A 22,736-nucleotide genomic window follows, 5' to 3' on the forward strand; every position below is an offset into this window, starting at 1 on the left:
CAAATTGTGTTCCACACAATAGTGTCTTCTTTTCCTTTCTTCTCATTAGAAGCATGAGATCTGCTCAGAGGTGGGCCTCTTCCCACACACGGAGGGGACACAGAAGGAGCAAGGCTGCTAAAGCACCCTGCAGGCACTGGGCATGCATCAGGAGTCCAGCACACTGATCCCAGCCCTCCACTGATCCACAGCTTCTTCCTCCAATTTCATTTCCTGTTATGTTGGTGTGGAGACAGAAGTGAAAAAGGCACGACTGAATTAGCTCAACAAGGTGTGTTTGATAAATGAGATGTTTGATAAATAAAAACAGCACAGGGCTTCCTATACACTGTGTTCTCAGCTCTGCAGTTGTCCCAGTCAGATGCTGCACTGGCTCTAAATTGCAAATTCAAAGCCTATGTGAAACATTCAGCAGTGTCTGGAAGCTCCCACGTTTAGCTACAGCCTGCAACCTGTGAAAACAAATATATTCACCTGTCTGTATTGCCCTGAAGATATCAAGCAGGTGAAGAATGCATCCTCACATATTTTAGAAAATAACTCCAGAAATATTTGGCATGTCATGCCACATCAAACTGCAAGTAACAGTAGATGCCAAGATGCAGAAAGCAGATGAAGCCAAAAGAAGTATTTTTCTTCGTGCTTAGCAGGCTATTTTCTGTTTAGATGCTTTGCTGAAGGGAGAGCACACCTGCAGCATGGTTGGCCATCAATGTTATCTTTCGCTGCGCACACTGGGTCTCATGATGCAGGTCAGGAATTCCCGTGGCTCTGACATGAGTTATGGGAACTCCGAGTTCCTCAAAAATCAGGCCAAGACAGCTCAAATTGAATGCCTGCAACCAGAGAATGGTTTTGGTTGGGCAGGCAGTGAGTCAGAAAGGTGAGAGCTGCTGCGGGATCTCAGCCTGGGGCCTGAGCACAGAGCGAGAGCCCACTGCCTGCCCCCATCGCCAAGCACGGCTGAAGGCTGTGTAACCTGTGACCAATGTGCTCAGTGACCTGGGAAGGCCATGCACAAAAACAGGCAGTGAAAAATGGCTTGGTTTCGTCACAACCACTTTGCTTCTCTTCTGTTCACATTAGTTCATGTAGGACTAGTAACCATGGCCACATTAATCCTCAGACACAGGTGGTTAATTGTGATAATCACTGTATTGGCACTTTTTTCAGCTCTTCTTTAATTTAATATACAAGGATCAGCTTTGAACAATTGACTTTGAAGATAAAACTTGCAATGTTTCTTCCTAATGCAGTAGTAGAAGTTTCTGGAGCTCCCTTTTTCTTGGAGTGGGGAGACTCCAGCAAAAAGATTCAGCAACTGGGGGACTTCCACTCCCTGATTTTCTCTACACGTGTGTCTGGGAACCATTTCCATCTGGCACTGGAGGGTGGGCAATAGGAAAGTGGTCTCTGAGTGTGCAGATCTTGCAACTGATTCCCCTCTGAATGCACACGTCCAAATGAGCAATGGCTTCATCAGAAAAACCCAGAAGAAAGCACTGAGAATGGCAGAATACCAAAATCAGTACAGTAATACATCCAAAGTAATGTATCCTATAGAACACTCAAAGAGGGAACAAAAATTATTGTGGGAGACTCCTTAACACTTTCCAAAATGCCACTTGGCACAAAAGCAGAGTAAGTCTGTTTAAGTGCTTGGAGTTGGGACACTCAAAAACCCCTTACTGCTCACTGTTCAAAGAACAAAAATACCACCAAGGGAAGGGCCACTGACTTTCTGACTGGAAGTACCCATTAGAGAGATGAACACTGGAATATGTATGATAACAGAACAAGACAGAATTTGCAATAAATTTCAGGTTCTGCCTCCTATTCACAACTGACTTGTTTGTGAATCTCTGAATGCAGTGTTTTGGGGCTCAGTTTCCATGCAAGTGCCTTGGAAAAGAACTTCAGTAACATTTTGTGAATCAGAAGTTCTCTTTTGCTGTTTTCCCTGTTGCTTCCATGGAGTAGCTTCCTAAAATGCTGGTAAAGTAAATCACTCAGACCTTCTCCGAATCAAGAAGGCGTTACAGAAGATTACATTCAAAGAAAGGTATTTCATTTAGTGCTTTCCAGCAGAGCTGATCTTGGTCCACTTGTCTCAGAACAGCACGGTAGTCAGCGCTACAGTAGTCAATGAGGCAGACTTGCCAGCTAGCATTATATATAGGGGATGGATGATGAAGTAAAGCTCCAGAGAGGTATAAAAACAAAAAAATAACATAGCTTTGCAGCCTTAAAAACTCCCGTGAGCAGAAAAAGTGAATGCTACAGATAGCTTACTATGTTGGCTTTGGATCTCCCCAAAAATGGTTACCATCTATTTCCTTTATTACTTTTTTAAAAAGAAAATAGTTTAAGTTCCAGCCACATTCTTAAGGAATGGATTCTTGAAGAGCTCCTTCTTTATGTTATGCAATCAATATTTTACTTAATACCGAAGAGTTACCACTGAGCAAAGATCCCATCTGAAACTCAGGAAGAAACATCATCAGCCCAGGAAGGCAGGGAAAACCACCTGAGCATGTTAAGACATTGTTACCTGAAGGAAACAGGTAGGGGAGACAAGAGGCAAGAGCGATGCCTGAACACAGCTCAGCAAAGCCACGCACTGAGGGAGTGCCGGCAGCAGAAGCCAGAAGTGAGAGATGCCAATAGGTCTGCGAGCCTGAGATGGCATCAAGAGATGCTACATTTTAGAGCTGTATTAAAAATGTATTTTGCTGATATGCAATGGGGAAAGATTTGTTGATTTCTGCATGAATACACCAGTAAATAATTATTACATTAATCCTTTCCCAAAAGTATTTACAAGTATAACACAAGAAAAAACCTGCTTTTCAAAACTCACTTTTTTTCCCCCATTAAAGGCCAATGCCCTGAGGATGTTTAATTTGGGGATAAAAAAAAAAAAAAATTTCCTTTTTTTTTTTTTTTTTTTTAATTATCTGGTAATTATAAACACGGTTTTGTGGGGAAATGCACCTCTCGGGGTGGGAATCTTATAACATGTTTTTAGACTTCTGCAGAGCGGTGCCTTCCCTTCAAGGGAATGGTTTTAAACTGTTTTCCAAGTTAGTTCAATACTGTCACACAGGTAGATCTTCATAAATTAGCTTGTTTTAAACCACAGCTTGGAATCCATGAGGATTCTTCCAATGGTTTCATTAGGGTTCTCAGTATGCTGCTCTTACTGGTTTAAAAAAAAAATAGTATTTTTAGTATTTTTAACATTGCACTTTGTGGAGAGGAATGGATGCAGCGAGGCAAAGCAAAAAGGGAAGGCAACAGGACACTGTCTAGAAGTACAGCGCACTCTCAGCACTGTCTGCCTGTTCTGCTGCTGTCAGTGCTGTGAGAGAATGCCAGTGCGTGGGCACACGTCAGATCTGAAATGCCACGGAACGAGCACACAGCAGATGGCTTCCACATACCAACGAGTTTGGAAACGCAGGTGAATAACCCAGAGAAAGTTGTTCTGGGTAAGCATTGCTGAGGCAAAGCTACAGGTAAACAGGCAGCACAGAAACGTGAACAAGCAATGGCAGCAGGCCCTGCTGAGCTGCAGGCACCTGGCCCAGAGCAGCTGGGGCAAGGCCTCCTCACTGGGCTGCCATGGGGAGCGACCACTCTGTGCCATGCTTCATTCGTGAGGAGCATCACTACTTCTTCTCAAGCCTGGGCCACGAAACTGAACGAGCAAGAAAAAAAGAAAAAAACTGAGACACGAAACAAGCCTGGATTCTTCAGTAGCAGCCTCTGCTGTCTCTGTGTAGACACAGCTTCTTCCCCAGTTTTGCCCTGAGCAGACAGACGCTTTTCCACCACTGCTGTACTCCCTTTCTTCAAAATGTTTATCTCCAAGACCCTTCATGCAGCTGACAGGGAAAGCACAGAGGCTTTGCTTGCAGATGGGCTAAATAAGATTTCTTGCTGCAGGCCAGCATTTGCATGCTCTGAAGTGCTCTCAAGCGACCCAGGGTAGCTCAGGCAGCAACACAGACGCCGAGGACTGAACTGTGGTGATGTGTGAGCTGACTCCTCAGCACACCAACTCCAGCTCAAAAAGCCATTCTCATATTCTTCCACACTGTCCAGCTTCAAAGCTTCTTGACTCCATTTCTGCAGCATACGCCAATTTGATTGCCTCTATGGCAGCTTCTTCCTCTTCGAGCTTTAGATTATCCACCCTGGCTGCCATCTGGCCCAATTTAATTTCCACCTGCAATGTCATTTAAAAAAAACAGGCAGATATCCCATCAGCATGCACTGAAATGGTCTCAGAATGGAGTAGGATCTGGAAATGCAAAACATCTGCCTATGTCCTTTCTGCCAGGACAGGTAGCAGCACCTGTTTCTGCAGAATTCAGCCACTTATGCAACTGCATCACAAGGTGAACAGCGATGGGCCAAATGCATATCTAATGCCAGTGGGCATAAACTCCAGTCAAAGTCCCTGATGACATCGAACAGTTTATTTTTCTCAGTAAATCCTTTTGAAAACTTTTCCTAAAATCAAATTTCCCCACAGTTCAACCAAAAAGTTGGGAAACGCATTACAAGAAAGCAGCTGATGAGCAGACAGATTGGACACAGAAAGAAGCATGAACAAGAAATACCATGGCTTACTTTATTTAAGGGACGAATTAAATAGTTCCTTTGACCTTGAAGGAAAATAATCTTGTTCAAGAAATGGAATTTGTTTCACTGCAACAGCTCAATCGCATGAATAGAATCCACCATCAGTTTCTGCAATGCTGGGTGCTATGCCAGTGCTATCTGCCTAGCCTAGAGAAGGATTGAACAGTCCAATCAGACAAGAGCCATTAGGCAGGGCTGATTCACCCAAAATCCAGCAAGAAGTATAGCGTGGGGCACCCTGTCTTGTGGCTGCGGCTTGTGGTGCCATGACCCCCAAACCACAGCACCAGAGCCCTGTCCAAACACAGGCATTCCCTCTTTCACCATATATTTTAAAAGGTTTTCTTCTTCAAAAAGATGAACTGAGATGGGGTTAAAAACAGGTCAGTGCTGAAGGTCTAATTCTGCTCCCTTGCATTTCAACCAGCACACAACACCTTTCATCCAGGGGATGGTTGAGATGAAGGTGGTCTGTGCTGGGATGGCAGAGGCAAAATTCAATGCTTTGTTTCAAGTTACACTTTACATCTGATGCACCGTACCTAACTTTTATCCGACTATGATTCAAGGAGTAGAACAGTACGGCTTGATTCTTGATCTACTTAATATGACAAAATAACTGTTGGAATATACTTCAGAAAAACAAACAAACAAAAAAGTCACTTCTATTTGTTATTCTTCCTTCAGCTCTCCTTCCCCTTTTCCCCACTTCTGTCTTTCATACTGAGCCTCAGACTCAAGACAGCTTCCTCACTAAATTTTGCTTAAGATGGACTCCAAGGGGAGGATTTTCAACCGCATGATTTAGCTTCCCACCTGTAATTAATCGTAAGAGCAGCTAAGCAGCTGCGCTTTGGTGTGCAGCACCAAGTGCTTACCCACACTATTATTTAAGCTGGGAGTTTTCATTACGTTTTCTTTGTCTGACCCAGCTCAGGAGCTGCTCCAACACTATTTGCTCCAGTAGCAACATTTTCAGGACACTTCTGTGCCCAGCCATACAGGCATGTTATTTTGTGCAGATCCTCAACTGCTTTTAGCCTTTGTCTGAATCACCAGAGATGGGATCATCCATCACCCTGTTTCAAGGTAAAGGGATTCTGGTCAATCTAAAATCATTTCTTAACAATTTTTTTTTTCTCTCCTGGTGATCAGTTTAAGGTTGCATTGAGAACAACTGATGCTAAATGACAAAGACAATTGATTTTACTGATGATGCCATTTTTTCCCCCAGTCTGTTTGCCTTGAATCTCTTCTGGATCAATATTATTGGCCAGATAATTTCTGTCTCAGTCTTTCATACAAAAAAAAAAAAACCAAAAAAACTACTGCTATTAATTTCCACCTACATATGTATTTTTTTCAATTTGTAAAGTATAACATTGTGAAAACCTCTAGCAAATGAAGAAAATCGTCATTTTGATGAGGGCTCTATAAAATGTTAATAAACACCTTTTGCACTTACATCTTTTGTCTCAATTTGGCACAATACGAAGAGAAATTATGACTTCCTAATTCTGAAAAAATAGCTTAATGTTATGTCCGTGCTCAAATGGATGTGATCAGTCAGTTCAATACAGGTGCGAATGAGAGATGAAACCTGAAATCCTGCTACTCCTTTCTCTGAGCTCATCTACATGTCCTATTTCAACATCTGAAGTCTGGTCTGAAGCCCAGAAAGTGTGATTTACCGCAGCTGGTGGAATGTAACACAATGTTGGTGTATAAATATAAAATATAAAAACGAATAGAAGAATACTTTCTGGATAGCTAATGAAAATGACTTCACTACTGAAGCTGTATGTGCAGAAACACGCACCTGGCAAGGCAGCCCAGGACTCCTGGGAATTATCAGAGCACTTCAGTTGCTGCTGTCACTTTGTGTAACCATCCCTCCATGATAACAAAGTCTTCCAAACCTCACCTCATTTCTGACTGCAGGCCATCAGACCACAAATGTTCTGCTACCACAACATGGAAAGTACCAAATTTGATGTCCAAAGGATAAAGAAGATGGAACACGTGACATAACTTCTGCTTCAGAAAGGCCTGCATGCCTCAAAGGTTATTTCTTTTTTCAACCTACAACAGTTGGTCTAAGGAGATTACTCCTATAGAGCCTGCTTGAAAGTTCAGTGTCTTTTCCATGGTAGATATCAAACTACAGAGCGTGCCTCAAATTCACACTTCAAAAGGGGAACTTAAGATACAGAAAAGCAACTGTAAACAGCAAATTAGAATCACAGGGAAAATCCATTTACCTTTTCTAACAAAACAAAGAAAAACTTCTTCAGCCTACTCTTAACATGGGTCTGAAAAAAAGATGCAGGAAACACCTCAGCAACACAACAAAGAGTGGTACAGAGCACTCTAAAGGACTCTATATAGTTTCAAGAAGTCTTCGAGGTTCTTGAAGATACTCATCTCCATCCACAGCAGAGTTAAAACCCTATTAAACAAATTGAAAGACTGATCCGCTTGAATACAGTGCTGAAGAAGAATCCTGCTTTGGTATTACTTAAGTAGCTCACTTGAAGCTATCTCCACTGCACAACGTAGGCATGCCCTTCCTACAAAAACCTAAGCTCCATTAACTAAGTGGCAAAACCCCTGCTGACTTGTTTTGTCCTTCAGCTTTTACATTAAAGTTCTATCTTCAAGTTTTTGGACATACATACACCACTGTTTGCAGAATGCCATAAGCATCTGCTCAAGCTAACAAGCCCTGCATCCAAATCTTAAAAGAACTCTGTTGAAATGTCACATCCATTCTTATTTGAAATGACAAAAACTTCCAGTCTTCATAGGCATAATTAAAATTTGTGTTCCGTATATGCTTTCCCCTCTGGAAAAAATTATGATCTATCATTTTAAAGGAATCAAAGCATCTTTCTACAATTGGCGTCTGACAGATTTCATTAAAGTCAGGTTTCTTTTGAAACGTGGTATCTATAATTCTGTTTAATGTAGAGCTCCCTCTGTGCATTTTATATGTGTAGACAGTGAGCATGCATACATTTTCCCTCTAACTTTTTCTGACAGTAAATCTGTTTCTAGTACTAAAGAGCAACATATTGAAGCAGGAAAAGATGACATTAATTTTGTATGCAAATTGAATGTATGCAATACATGACACAATAAATGTCTGTGAATTACATGGATTTTGTATTCCATAGAGTTGATTAATGTCTATTTTATGGCTTGTTTCACCAGAGCTGTCCAGAGGAGGGCCAGGAAGATTATCAGCGGGCTGGAGCACCTCTCCTGTGAAGAAAGGTTGAGGGAGCTGTGTTTGTTCAGCCTGGAGAAGAGAAGGCTCTCGGGAGACCTCACTGCAGCCTTCCAGTACTTCAAGAGGGCATATGAACAGGAGGGAGACCAAGTTTTCACATGGGCAGACGGTGATAGGGCAAGTGGGAACGCTTCTGAATTAAAAGAGTGAAGATTTAGATTAGATGTAAGAGGGAAATCCTTTATTCAGGGGGCACTGAGGCAGTGGCACAGATGCCCAGAGAAGCTGTGGATACCTCATCCCTGGATGTACTTGAGGCCAGGTTGGATGGGGCTGTGTTGGATGAGCTGGAGGGTGGCAGCCCTGCTCATGGCATGGGGTTGAAACTGGGTGGTCATTAAGGAACACTCCATTATAAGCCATTCTGAAATTCTATGGCTCCTTAACTCGTAGCTGAAAGGTGCCACACTCTTCAGAGCTCTACCCAGATCTATTCCTTCACCACCATTCAGACTTCCATTTGCACCTAGCCCTGGAACTGCTGGTCTGGCCACAGATGGCCTGGATTCCTCACCACCATGGGGACTGCCAACCTAGGAATGGTGAACTGGGCTTCTTCCCCCCTGCTAGGAAAAGATTCAAGGTGGTGCCCTGTTCAAATTTGCATGTCTTGTTTACAAAATGTACTGCAGTCATTAGGTAACCACAGCTCTACTAATTCCCATATTTGAATGCTCTTTCATTTAGCACTTCCTGCGGTTACTGTAATTACATTTCAGGGCTCATTGGCTGAGAAAGTCAAATGACATGATAAAAAAGGAATAATACTGAAACAAAAGTTCTCATCTCTAAATGTCAAATATACAAGAATGTACCATAAGTTTTCAACAAATGAGACTGTCATTTTTTATCCTACATAGAGTATTTGTTTTTTCCATTAGATTCCATTAGATTGAGGGAACTGGGCTTGTTTAGCTTGGAAAAAAGAAGGCAAAAGAGAGACTTATTGTGGCCTTCCAAAACTTGAAGGGGGCATATAAAAAAGAGGGGGAACGGCTGTTTATGAGGGTGAATACTGACAGGACAAGGGGGAATGAGACAGGAGAGATTTAGGTTAGATATTAGGAGGAAGCTTTTCACACAGAAGGTGGTGATGCACTGAAACAGTCTTCCTAAGGAGGCTGTGGATGCCCCATCCCTGGAGGCATTCAAGGCCAGGCTGGATGTGGCTCTGGGCAGCCTGGTCTGGTGGTTGGTACCCTGCACACAGCAGGGGGTTGAGATAATTCTGGTCCTTTTCAACCTAGGCCATCCTACGATTCCATGATTCCTTTTTCATAGTGCTATTAATTACTTCATTATGAATCCATTACTAAACTGGACAGCAAGAAAAGGGCACATCTAAACAAAGTATGCCAGAATTTTAAAGCAATTTCTACAGACATAAACCCAGAACTTCAAAAGCCCTTTCCTGAGGTAAGCCATGCTTACTGGAGTCCTGTATTTATATTTTATCAGTATTACTCAGAAATTTTTTAGTAGCAGTCTATTAACATTTATTAATAATGAACGTCACTGTTTTGATTACAGGAATACAAGTGTGTACTTGGGATCGAACACATACAGATATCTTTCAGGGAACTGTCAGTGCTTTCCATGTTGCTGATGCTACTTTTATCACCGAAAAACCATAGGAACATGACTAGATATGGAAACTGATGTTCTTCCTGACAGGAGCTGGTCTTGTTCTTCTACACTGAGGAGGAGGTAGAGTTATGCTTCGGTCCATGTAGGGCTGAGAGAGAATAATTTGTTTTGAACTGGGGGAAATGTATAATGAAGGAATCTAGATGTGCCAGTATATTAATAAATGACTCTGAATACCTACGTGGAAGGCACAGGCAGTTGCTGTTATTCCCCTTCTACCAGCATGAATTATAGACAGCAGCAACAGATGTTGCCAATAAGCTTAAAAGGAGAAACTGAAGTGGTAGGAATACGAATGCAGTGTCATATGGGAAAAAAAAAAAACCTGCAGGAGGAACACCTAAAAACACAGTGACTTTCTTTCCACAGAAGCCAGCCATATGACAGCAGTGCCTACCTCCTGCTGCAGTTAAATAGGTGGGTGCAAATGCTGTAACGGTACAAAGATCACAGAATCTCCCACAAAGCCATAGAAGGAAGGAAACCAGTAGCATTGCTTAATAGTCTGCTTAATTTACAGTCAAGTCGACTGCCAAGCAACTGAGCTATAACAAGTCCCATATTTAGGGGAAGAAATGTTTGTCTTCTGTCTGTCCCTGCTTGTAAATGGCAAATGGAGGGAGCAGATAATTCAAGTACAGCATGTTCCAGCCTGTGCCCGAGCCACTGAGCAGCCGGGGTTAATGACCGCAACAGTTGACGTGGGCGCCTTGCCAGAGGCCGAGTTTATCATCATCAGTGTGACTGACTTCTACTCTCTACCGTTCAAAACAAAAGCAAAAACAAGAATACAACTAAACTTAAGAAAAGCAACCAAGGCCCCCACAGTTACTCAGGAATCTGAGAAACCCACAATACTTAACGTGACTCATTTTCTTTAGGACTGCATCAACTGCAATCCTTTATGACAAAGAGCTGCCTAAGCACATGGATCCAAAGCTGTTTGAGATGAGGCAGTCTCTGAAGCACTGACACACTACACAGAAAGAATACCCCCGGAGTATTAGTATTACCAACTCTAGAAGCCTCATTTAGGCAACTTACCTGAGCCTCAAACGTCCCCTTCATGCCTTGCATTTTTCAGCCACCTACCATTAGAACTATCAACAGAAATGGCTTAGTAGTGCAATCAAACATATACAGTGTGCTCATTTGGGAGCCCATCTTAAATCACTTAAGAAGACTCAAAATCTAATATTTATTTCTTCTGAATACAAGCAGATACTGAAGACTCTTACCCACAAGAACCATCTTCTGAGCACAGCGCTCAAACTTAATGGAAGATATGGTTAGGGAAAATGACAGGAAAGAGGATATTTGGAGACTTTGGATAGTTGCGTCCCATCCCAATGCATGCTGCTGCTGGAGGACGACAGTGTAGCAACAAAATCAGACTGAGGTCCCACAGGTGAGCAGGGTTAAATGACTACAGCCTGGGCCATGAACATCTGTGATATTATTTCAAGGATGAATCTAGACAGTTGATCTCAGCACCCACAGTCCAAAGAGATGCCTTATTATCTGAATGCTCTGATAGATGTTTGTTATCTCAATAGTGACTTTTCAGAAAGCAACTAGTTTTTTTCAGAAGATAGGCTGTTTTCCATGGTTCAGCCCTCTGACACTGATGGTTTCCAGGATTCTGCCTACTGGCAACAAAATAAAATTTAAGGTATGATGAAAATCTGTACTCTAAATATACAAGCAGTACCTCAATTTTGACTGATTTCACTTTACTTGAGTGCCCAGATGAAATACAGAGGAATAAAAGGAGTGAGAAAGCATTGCTGATATGTTGTAATGGCTGATTGATCTAAAACCATCAACCATTTTAAAATTCATTATTTTTGCAATTCACTGTTTTACTCCAACTTAATTAGTGACAAAAACACAATTTGCCTTCCATCTGAAACGATACTGATAATCACAGTGGAACTCAACAATGAAAACTGCTCAATGTTATACCTTGTTAGGAATGAGAATATAGCACTTTTACTGGAATGAGAATATAGCACTTTTACTCAGGCAATGAATGTTTTTGAAGCCATTATTTTTACTTCCAAATTTACTAAATTTCGTATCTTTGACAAAGCTCATGTCAATGTATATCCTAGCATTAAAAAAGCTGACAACAGAAACCTCCAAACCCAACTTCCTCACTGTTACAGGGAAGATGCAATATAAAAGGCAAGGTTTACCTTTTCAATCACATAAGCATACACAAGCTCTCATTCTTCTACTCAGCAACAGCCACAAACTCAGATACAGAGTAGAAAAGTAGGGATATAAATGACTACAACATACATTTCTGTAATTGCTTCAAGCCTGTGCTGCTCTGCCCTGGAGTGCAAGAGCCGCTGGAGCTCCAATAGGCATTTGCTGCCAAGCAGCCCCTGCAGCTTGCTCAAAGATGTAATCAGCAATAGGAATTGGAAGAAACGCTGCTTTGTGCAGAGATAAATTTGGGTGAAACATGGGTGAAACTGTTCCTTACCTGTTAGAGATGACCTCTACCTGTCCACTCAAAGAACATCAAATCCTGCTGAGCAGAAAACAACACACCACCAGCAATAAATTAAAAACAAATAGATTCAAGGCAAAAATATGAGAGGCTCCTCCAGACCAAATAACTGAAGGCCATGTCACAGATAACAACAGCTATCTTTTCTGTTTGTCTGTCTGCCTCCCTTCTCCAGTAGGCAGGCTTGTTTTAGCAGCTGACTTATTTCTAACCTTTTTAGGGATTCTATTTACAAAAATCTTTCAGTTTCAGAACTGATTTCTATCCACTTCCAAAACACTCAATAAAGATCTGTAAACTGAGGATGAATGCAGAACTTTTAGCTACCAGTTCCTCTTCATGACAAAGACCTCTCCATAGCAGACTGAGCTCTCTAAAACTGGTCCATCTACCAGAGACTGAAAAACGACCTTGCAGATTTACTGAATTAATTCAGTGTATCTTTTTATGCTCAGGCAGCCCAATCTGGCATGCTGTATGAGCTGTAGCAGACAGCAGGACACTGAGCTTCTTGCAGCTAAGCAGACAGAGCATATCAACTTCCAGAAAAAAACAAAGCAAAACAAAACAAAAAAACACACCATAAGCTTCCAGAGACAATGTGAAACACTGACTGCCTGTCCAACCTTGGAAGTGATCATGAAATGCATGAAGCAGTGAAATGTTCAATGACATTCAGAGAATCATAGAATGGTTTGGGTTGGAAGGGACCTTAGAGATCCCCCAGTTCCAAGTTCCCTTCCACAGGCAGAGACACCACGCACAAGACCATGCTGCCCGAGACTCCATCCAACCCGCCCTTGAACACCTCCAGGGATGGGGTATCCCCAGCTTCTCTGGACAGCATGTGCCAGGGCCTCACCACCCTGGGGGTGAAGAACTTCTTCCTAATACCTAACCTAAACCACTCCTCATTTAGTTTAAAGCCATTATTCCTTGTTCCCAGCAAATTCCCTAATAAAGAGGTCCCCTCCATCTTTCCTGCAGGTGCCTTTAGGTATTACTAGGTTGTAACGAGGTCTTCCCAGATCCTTCTCCTCTCCCAACTGATAGAACACTCTCCTAACTATCTCAGTTTGTATTTGTAGGAGAGGTGCTCCAGCCCCCTGATCATCCTTGTGGCTCTCCTGTGAATCCACTCTAACAGCTCCATGTCCTTCTAAAGGCTGTGGGCCCCAGAGTCAAACTCAGCAAGCATCATCTTCAGAGTTGTGCAATTTGCTGGGAAAAATAGGGGAGAAAACATAGGTAGCTCTGACAATACGTTCCCAATATATATTCTGAAAACACAAGATCTTCAGAGCAAAAGGGAAAGTACCTATCAGTAAAATCTCTGCGTGGCCAAACTGCTAATACTAAGTGGGTAAATAGGTTTGACTCAGAAATCTGAGTTCTGAACCAAAATGCCCATGAAGCAGCTGGAAACTGCAGAAGATCAAATCAAAAAGCAGAGACATTCAGCTATTTTCCCTTACTATAAGATGCTGACAGATCTATAGTGAGCAATGAATTGAAAGGGATCTTACAGTAGATGCAGCTGAGAGGGGAGGCATTGCTAAGAAGTACATAAATGGATTTGCTGTACTCACTTGTTCATTAGAGAATGAGAAGGGGGAAAAAGGATGCAAATTAAATAGAAATGCCTCATATTGACAGGAACTGAAAATAACACAGCAGCACATAGGGACTGGTACTCAGTTTTACTGCTAGTACCAATACTGGATGGCTATCAGGATTAGGAGCAAGTCAGGCTAATGCAAAGCAGCAGCAGGCAGTTTCTCCTTTCCCCTATTGCTATTCCATCACAGTTCAGCTCCTTCCTGCTAACTACACCGTTTGCTCCCATCCCTCTATCAATTCATTTTAAAACGGCAGGCTGCACTGCTCTGTGCACAAGACTACAGATGGGGCTTGTGCCCGCTTTGTTACAGCACAGTATTGCAGAGGGAGCCATCTGGGAGGAAGAGCAAATGCTCGGCTTTCTAATTGGCGCTTTCAGTAAAATAGAGCACAGTCAGGATTGACAGACCTAGAGAAAACAACAAAAGCAGCCATCATGAAGTGAGCGAAGGAAAAAGGAGCCTGCCTACACTCCGGGCTCTGAAAAGATCTGGAAATAAATAAGATTTGTGACAACCCCCTGCACACTGGATAGTCGTTGGTATCACTGATTCTTCACCCCAATTCAAGCGACACTGCCTGATTTTCGCAGCTCAAGCAGGAGCAGGGGCACTGGCTTCATGGACATGATTAACTCTTGTTCCCACAGCAGGATAACAACATGTACTACAGCAAAACTATGATCATCTTCTCTTCTGGATATTAGAGTAAAAGGATACCAATGTCTTGATTGCAATTTCTAAAATTGCCTCATTTAACTAAAATCTCTTCAGTAGCATTTCCAGATTCTCTTTTTCAGTTTTACAATTCAGAGATGTCTTCTGATTTCTTTATGGAAATTAACAAGGAGTGGGGAGGACTCCATCTAACCTATTCATATCCATGTTTCCTACTGCTTCTCTTCATATCATAGAATCACAGAATGATTTGGTTTGGAAGGGGCCTTTAAGACTTTCTAGTTCCAACTCCCCTGCTATAGGCAGGGATACCTCCCACTAGACCAGGTTCCTCAAAGCTCCATCCAGCCTGGCCTTGAATGCTTCCAGAGAGGGAGCATTCACAACCTCTTTGGATGTGTTCCAGTGTCTCACCACTGTCGCAGTAAAGAATTTCGTTCTAATATCTAGTCTAAATTTGTCCTCTTCCAGTTTAAAACCATTTCCCCTCATCCTGTCACTACATGCCCTTACAACAAATCCCTCCCTAGCTTTCCCCAGCTTTACTGGCAGGCCACTACAGGGCTCCCCCGGAGCTTTCTCTCCTCCAGGCTGAAGAGCCCCAGTTCCCTCAGCCTGACTCCATAGAGGAGATGCTCCAGCCCTCTGATAATCCTCGAGGCCCTTCTCTGGCTCCTCTCCAACAGCTCCATGTCCTTCTAGTGTTTGGGGCTGAAGGCCAGGATGCAGTGCTCCAGGTGGGGTCTCACAAGAGCAGAGTAGAGGGGCAGAATCTCCTCCCTCTTCCTGCTGGTCACACTTCTCTTGATGCAACTCAGGATACAGTTGGCCCTTCTGCACACACTGCTGGCTGAAGCACACACTGCTGGCTCATGTTGAGTCTTTAATCAACCAGTACTTTCAAGCCTACTCCTCAGGGCTGCTCTCAAGCCATTCTCTGCTCAACCTGTATCTGTGCTTGGGATTTCACTGACACAGGTGCAGAACCTTGCACTTGGACTTCATGGAGCTGATTAAGGCCCACCTCTCAAGGCTGTCCAGGTCTCTCTGGACAACATCACTTCCCTCCTAGCGTATGAACTGCACCTCTCAGCTTGGTACGTGCTGAGAGTGCACTCAATCCCACTGTCCATGTCATCTACAAAGATGTTAAACAGCACCAGCCTCAGCACTGATCCTTGAGGAACACCACTCGCCACTCACCTCCACTTGGATGATACACTTGGACATTTACATACTTACATATAAAAAAAACACACATAATTTGAAAATTCTAGGATCTTCCATGTTATAAGACTTCCTTCTCTCCTTTAGCTCATCACATTTCCCAGATTTAGCTGTTCAAGAAATAAGTTGACCCAGCCTCCTCCTTCAAGTTTCCAACTGTTCTTCAGTTTATTTCAACCTCCACAGATGAACCATCTAGCCAAAACCTGATTTTGCAACAATTCACACAGTACACACCATATTCTATTTCTGTTTTTGTAAAAATCTCCAAACCAGCTGAAGTTTAATTGCTAGATCCAAACTAGAATATAGCTAGCAGGGCACTTGGTGTAAAGACAAGCTTTTATACCACCACAGTGCTTTTATACAAGCTTTTATACACCACAATGGCTTAAACGCTGAACTATTGCAGATAATGACGTCATAAATTTAAGAAGGCTTTGCCCACCTCATGCTCTCATTGCTAATGCTCAGCCACTGTGGATCAATAAAACATACCCAGGCCTCCCTACAAGGCAGCATTCTAGAGAAGCATGGCCAAATTTATTGGCAGGGCAATTAAAAGCCAGTAGCCATTTTCTTGGTGTCTTCCAAAAATGTAACATCGGCTTTGCAGAAACATCACCAAAGGGCTGATAGCAGGACAACAACATCAAAGAAAACAAAGTCACTCCTTTGTTATGTTTGGAAACTGCAGCTCCTCTTCGGCAGAGGTGAACTTCAAACCCCTTATCAAAGTTCATTCTCATGCACGTTAAGAAGCCTGAGGGAGGTGGCTGAGTCGCCATCCCTGGAGGTATACAAGGAACGTTTAATTGCTGTACAGAGGGACACGGTTTGGTGGAGTTATAGTGCTGGTAGGTGGACAGTTGGACTGGGTGATCTTGGAGCTCTTTTCCAATCTTGCTGAATCTATGATTATGACAAACAAAATGATATTTCGGGTTTCTGAAAGCTACACAAAGTGTTATGATGGATATTAAAACAAAACCAAGAAATCACCTCATCATTTTTACACAAATATTACTTTAAAGCACTTTTTGACCTGTCTGAACTCATGTTTTTATGCAATGTATTTCACAGACATCCTATTTTCTAAGAAAGTTTACTGCAATTAACCTTAAATGTGCATGTTGTTAACTCAGGGTAGTCCTACTTGAGAATTTCTGTAGTTTGGTTTTGTTTTTTGTTTTTGTTTTATGCCAGCTTAATTAACCTTGTTTTTTAAAAATCACGATTTTATTTAAACCTGAGACAGGACATTTACAGATAAACCTCCTAAGGGATCACCTACAATTTCTGAGAAGGGTACTCACAGAAAAGGCTAATCTCATCAATCAGTCTCAGCTCTTAAGAGCCCCGAATAAAAGGTTTTGACATCTATTTGGGATAAGTCTTTCACTGCTCCGTACCAAATTGACATGGGTTCCCAAAGAGAAGGGGAACAGCTGCAAATGGACAATGCTGAGACTTGGCTGCAGTGACTCCTACCATATGCCAACTGCTGTTGGCTTAGTTTTGGACATCAGACCAGCAATAACTGATGTGAAATCAATTAAAGAGGGGCAATCGGATAAAAGTTCAGTTCCCTTGGGCTCAGGTATGAGGCCCCTGGAAAAAGCAACTTTGTAAAGAAAAAGGAAGCTAACTCTACTTCTGCTCATAGCTCCAATCTCCTTGCAAAAGAATGAAAGCAAATCTAATGTTGGAAAACTAGATATGGTACCAGGGTACTGAATTTCCAGTTCCTGGAAGGAAGAAGTGAGAGTACAGCTTCATGGCAGCAGCATAGGCTATACAGAGAGATGGCTTCAGACTCTTCCTTCGCTTTGGAAGAAGCTGTCTTCTTAGCTTTAGTCACTCAGCCTGTTTTACAATGCTTGATTTACAAAGAAGGCAGCTACAATTTTCACTCACAATAGCTTACAAAGTAATATATATATATGCATATATATAAAATACATATATAAATAAAAACTTTCTGAACACCTCTGCCCACAGTTAGATTGTTCAGTGACATGTGAAGAAAAGCTGAAGCAGCTGAGTTGTACAGCTTGGAGCAGAGAAGGCTCCAGGGAGACCTCACTGTGGCCTTCCAGTACCTCAAGGGGGCTTATGAACAGTGAGTGAGACTGACATGGGCAGACAATGACAGGACGAGGGGGAGTGGTTTTAAATTAAAAGAGAGGAGATTTAGATTAGATATTAGGAGGAAATTCTTTACTCAGAGGGCAGTGAGGCAGTGGCACAGCTACCCATGGAAGCTGTGGATGCCCCATCCCTGGAGGCACTCAAGGCCAGGTTGGATGGAGCCCTGGGCAGCCTGGTGAGTGGCAGCACTGCTCTGGCATGGGGCTGGGGCTGGGTGGTCTTTAAGGTCCCTTTCAACTCAAGTCATTCTGTGAAAAAGCCACGTCTTTCCTTCTAGTACAAATCAAATCAGAATTACAGTACAACTTGTCAGTGAACAGAAGGAGAACAGCTGAAAATGCAGATTTCTGAAATAATGTTTTTCTGAAATAACTGAGAACGTGCATTTACTGTTAGACATGAGCTGCTGCAAGCCGTACCTTGCTGTGCAAGGACAGTGACTGCACCGACAGCCTGGATTACAGACGCACATCGCTGTGTTACCCCAGGGAAGTGTGGATGTTTAAGGGAATACTATTGAGGATGGCAAGCCCCAACATGTGCCTTTTCTTTTTACCCTTTTGCATAGTTCTGTGTGACTATTTATATGCACTTTATTTTATGCAAGAATTAACTGAACACTGCTAGAGACAAACAAGACAAAGCAAAGCTAAACGCCAGACACGTAGCTCAAAACTCCTGCAGCACAGGGCACTGATTTTGAATCTACAGCTTCATTCATCGCTGAAATGCAGCCAAGACCCACAGAGACTGTAAGTCATTAGCATAAATGCAATGCCCCAAAACAACCAACCTGATGTCTGTTCGCATCAGAACAGGTCACTGCAGGCTGTGATTCACAATGCCCACAGCAAGAACACCTTCTGTGGCATGCAGGTATATCCTAGCATAGTAATATGTAAAAATACTTATGTACAACATAATACAGTATATAAATATGTATAGCCACTGAGATAGCTCCTGGGCAGGTAATTAAATCTCCTGATCATTGCAGCTACTGCACCCCCACAGGCAGGGGAACATGCAGTAGTCCCACTACAGCATGGCAAATAATATTAAAGATGATGCTACAGAATCACAGAATTATGTGGGTTGGAAGGGACCTCCTGAGATTACCTAGTCCAAATCCCTGCTGCAGCAGGTTCCCTACAGCAGAGTGCACAGAAAAGCATCCAGGTGGATTCTGAATATCTTCAAAGAGACTCCAGAGCTTCTCTTCTGGGCAGCCTGTGCCAGTACTCTGTCACCCACACAGTAAAAGAGTTCTTTCTCATGTTCAGATGGAACTCCCGTGTTCCAGTTTGCATCTGTTGCCCCTTGTGCTGTCACTATGCACCACTAAAAAGAGCCTGACCCCATCTACTTGATCCCTGCCCTTCAGATATGTTTGAGTTCCCCTCAGTATTCTCCAAGCTGGACAGTCCCAGGTCTCTCATCCTTTCCCCATAAGGGAGGTTCTCCAGGCCCCTTATCATCTTTGTGGCCCTCTGCTGGATTCTAGTTCCCTGTCTTTCATGAACTGGGGAGCCCAGAACTGGGCACAGTACTCCAGATGTGGCCCCATCACAGCATAGTAGAGGGGAAGGATCACCTCCCTCAACCTGCTAACCGTGCTCTTTTCAATGCACACAGCACAAGGGCACACTGCTGGCTCACGGCCAACCTGTCGTCCATCAGGACATCCAGATCCTTCTCTGCAGTGTTCCCATTCAGTAGCAGCTCCTTTCATCTCCTAAAACTGTACTGCTGCACGTGGTTATGTGTCCTCTGGTGTAGAACTCTGCACTTGCCCTTGTTGAACCTCATCATTTTTCTCTCTGCCCAACTTCCCAGCCTCTCCAGGTCTCACTGAGTGGCAGCACAGCCTTCTGGCATGGCAGCCACTCCTCCCAGCCTTGTACTATCATCAAATTTGCTGAGGATGCATGTTATCCTATCCCTTCACACCTACGTCTAATCTTACACGCTTGAGGATTCCTTCATCCTGGTGCTGTCTCCTTGTACTGTCATTACATTCTAGCTGAGGCCCGAGACCTCAGAATGAACTCACTTAAGTCAGGAGTATGCTCCCAGTTTTACGGTCACAGAAACCACATTTCTGCTCTGTTAAAAAGGACACTATATTCCCCTATTTCCCTCATATAATCTGAATGCATGAAGTCTCTCAGTGCATGGGAGGTTTCCTGAGGGAACTTCCACTCCTGAATGAGAGCCCTGCAGCTCAGATCTTGCTGCTTTTTATCTGGCTGCTTATTTCCACCACTTGGAGCTTTTTTCCATCCATCTGCAGAGGCAGACTGATTATCACGCTCTGTTCATAATAATAACAGCTTATCTGCAGTTATCACTGTGGACCACGCAAGCAGAGAATAACCAGGCTGATACATGCTGTTGAGCTACAGGAACACTTCCTCCAGCTTAGTTAACCCTCTCACAGACCTTGCCCTCCAGCAGCTGCCTATGAAATTTCCAGGCCATTTTAGATGAAATGTTCGGTTTCTTTCTAGATGACAAAGCACTGTATAGGATCTTCACACAAGTTTCTTTACCAGATAATTCTGCATTTGTGATGTAATGTATTCCCTCTGATTATTTAAATCGAAGCGTGAAAGCATTTTATCAGCAGATGGATAATTTGAGTTGGGTTACTGCATCTACGCAAACACAGCAGCATGGTTTGCTACCACTGAGAAGTCTGGGATGCCTTGCTAGAGCCTGCAACGAAGGCAGCGGCCAGGAGAAAAGGTTTGTGAGGACATCAGCTTCCACATTCAGCTCTTGTGAATGATAAATACACCTTTTTAGCATGTTTCAGTATTGCTAACAATAACACTTACTTGTATTTTAATTTATGACCAGTGATTCATACACTTCAGGTTCTGCTTGGGATGCTGCTGTCTGCTTATGGTAGTTTTCCCTGATCTTGCAGCAGTGCTCTTACAGGTGGAGTCAGCTGCCATTTTCTGCGCTCCACAGAGCTGCAATGTACATGTCATAGGTCCCTTGCTATTTTTTAAAATGCAGAGAACATACAAAGCAAAAAATATGCAATCTCCTTTTTCTACTACCATCATCCAGGAACTTTAAAGCATGCGAGTGAGTACATTTTCTTTTTGCTGCACTTTCATAAGTACAACTCATCAACATCAAGAACACAACCACTTAAAATGCCTTGATGCACCACAAGATGGGTTCTTCCACAGTCAGGTGAGTGCAGCAGGAAAGGCACACTCACAGCAGCTTTCCAAGATTCAGTTCTAGCAGCAACATGGAAGCCAGCATTTGCTGATGTAATGACAGACATGAAATCACATTCTCACTGTATGTGCAAAATCATTGGGCTAATGAGTAGCATGCTAAAGATGAGAGGCAAAAGGAGATGGACAATATTTATATTGTCATCTTCAAAACCTCCCAGAGCATCTTAGGCTACAGACCTTCTGAGTACAAATTACATTCTTTCAGAGCTTATTCACATCACCCTCATCCCTTCCCTGCCTGGTCAATTCTTTAGAAAAGCTATTCAAGAACTATACAAATGTGGAAAGTCCCCACTACAGCTACATATTTCTCATAAAAGCTTGCCAGTTTTGTACATTTTCATTCTGAGCTCCTGCTTCTGACTCAACCACTGCCTGTCTGAGGGCCACTTCCACATCCTTCATTTCTCTGCACCAAGGAAAAACCTTCTCAGCCACCATATTTCTTGAAGGAAGTCATACACAAGAGACTTTAATTTTGCATCACTGCCCAAGAGTCTCACAAGAATTTCCCTTCTGATTTCCATGTACTGTTTGAAATACTCATTTTAACTCAAGATGCCAATTCAAAATGAAATCCACAAACAGCTTTAGGAACTCCTAAAGTAGTTTCCATACAATGCTGAAAGCAGTGGCAAATTTCTTGGCCTAGGCAGAATGTAGGTCCACGCAGAATCCTGGTTTCTGAGCACTATAATTTGATCTCTTAGCATAGGCTTCTCGTTGGCCAAACGTAACACAGCCAGCCAATTTTCCACTGAGCTACACTGGATGTTTTCTGGATGTTTTTCTCTGTAGTTTTACATCTTTATTCCCTATTACAGATGTCCTATCCTTTGTAACAGTGAACATAATGGCATTTCTAAGCCTCTTTCAGTCCTTGCTGTAGATAGCTACCTTCATATGCAGGGGTCTAAATACTGGTGTTTTAGCAGTGTTTTAACAAGCAGGAAATATATATGTTGATCCTGAAACTTGGAATACTCCATCTCCACAAATTTACAGTGCTCTTTTTGTCACTGCACTTCATAGACCTTCCCTGGTGCTTCAGTGATCAGCAGGCGATTCTAGCTCAGATGGAAACAAAAGGCTTAGACTGTTCCGGAGATAAGTTTTTAGAGTGGCACTGACATTAGTTACCCCCAAAATCACCTCAAACCCCAGTGCTTCTACCCTGGCTCATAGTAGTCCCCACTGCACGTACTGCACTTCCTATCTGGGTCACGTGGTCCAAAGGGACTCTAATAGCCTTCCAACTGTCCTTGGGCTTAAAGATTTATCCTTATTTCTGGTTCTGTAAATCAAACTGGTCACAGCTGAAGCTCATTTTGATCTCCCATCATTTTGCAAACATGTGGATGGATTGAGATGGTATAATATCTATATAATAAATCCATGGAGATGGATGTAACCTGGAGATCAGTCCTGCTCAGAAGGAGGTGCTGGTCCCTCCAACAAAAATTATTCTATGATTTCTATATTTAATCTAAAAGAACTCTTATCACTTTTAGCCAGTCATGGGCCTCTCTGCTGACCATAGCTTAGGATTTTAGCTACAGCAAGGATCAACTGTAATGAGACAATATGGGGGGAAGAAAGATGGTACTCCGTTCACTGCCTGCACTTTCAGATCTGCCAGTTCCAGAAACTCACCTATGGACACAACTGCAGCACAGGTTAGAATCACACTC

The 22,736-nt window shown here is 42.8% G+C and overlaps 1 protein-coding gene across 5 annotated transcripts in view; it reads right to left on the reverse strand.

The window, feature by feature from the left end:
• Positions 1-22,736, reverse strand: part of ST7 (suppression of tumorigenicity 7) — a 135,585-nt gene that overhangs the window by 66,916 nt on the left and 45,933 nt on the right. Inside the window, exon 1 of one of the 5 annotated variants that reach the window (XM_042815679.1) lies at positions 7,807-7,821. The exons of the other annotated variants lie outside the window; for them this stretch is intronic. The gene's annotated coding sequence lies outside the window, so the exon portion shown is untranslated. Of the gene's footprint in view, positions 1-7,806; positions 7,822-22,736 lie in introns of those variants that run through there. 5 annotated transcript variants of the gene reach the window in all.

Source organism: Centrocercus urophasianus, unplaced genomic scaffold, assembly GCF_019232065.1.
Source record: "Centrocercus urophasianus isolate 14NV4802_14NV808 unplaced genomic scaffold, USGS_Curo_1.0 seq_15, whole genome shotgun sequence".
In the NCBI taxonomy this organism is placed as follows: domain Eukaryota; kingdom Metazoa; phylum Chordata; class Aves; order Galliformes; family Phasianidae; genus Centrocercus; species Centrocercus urophasianus.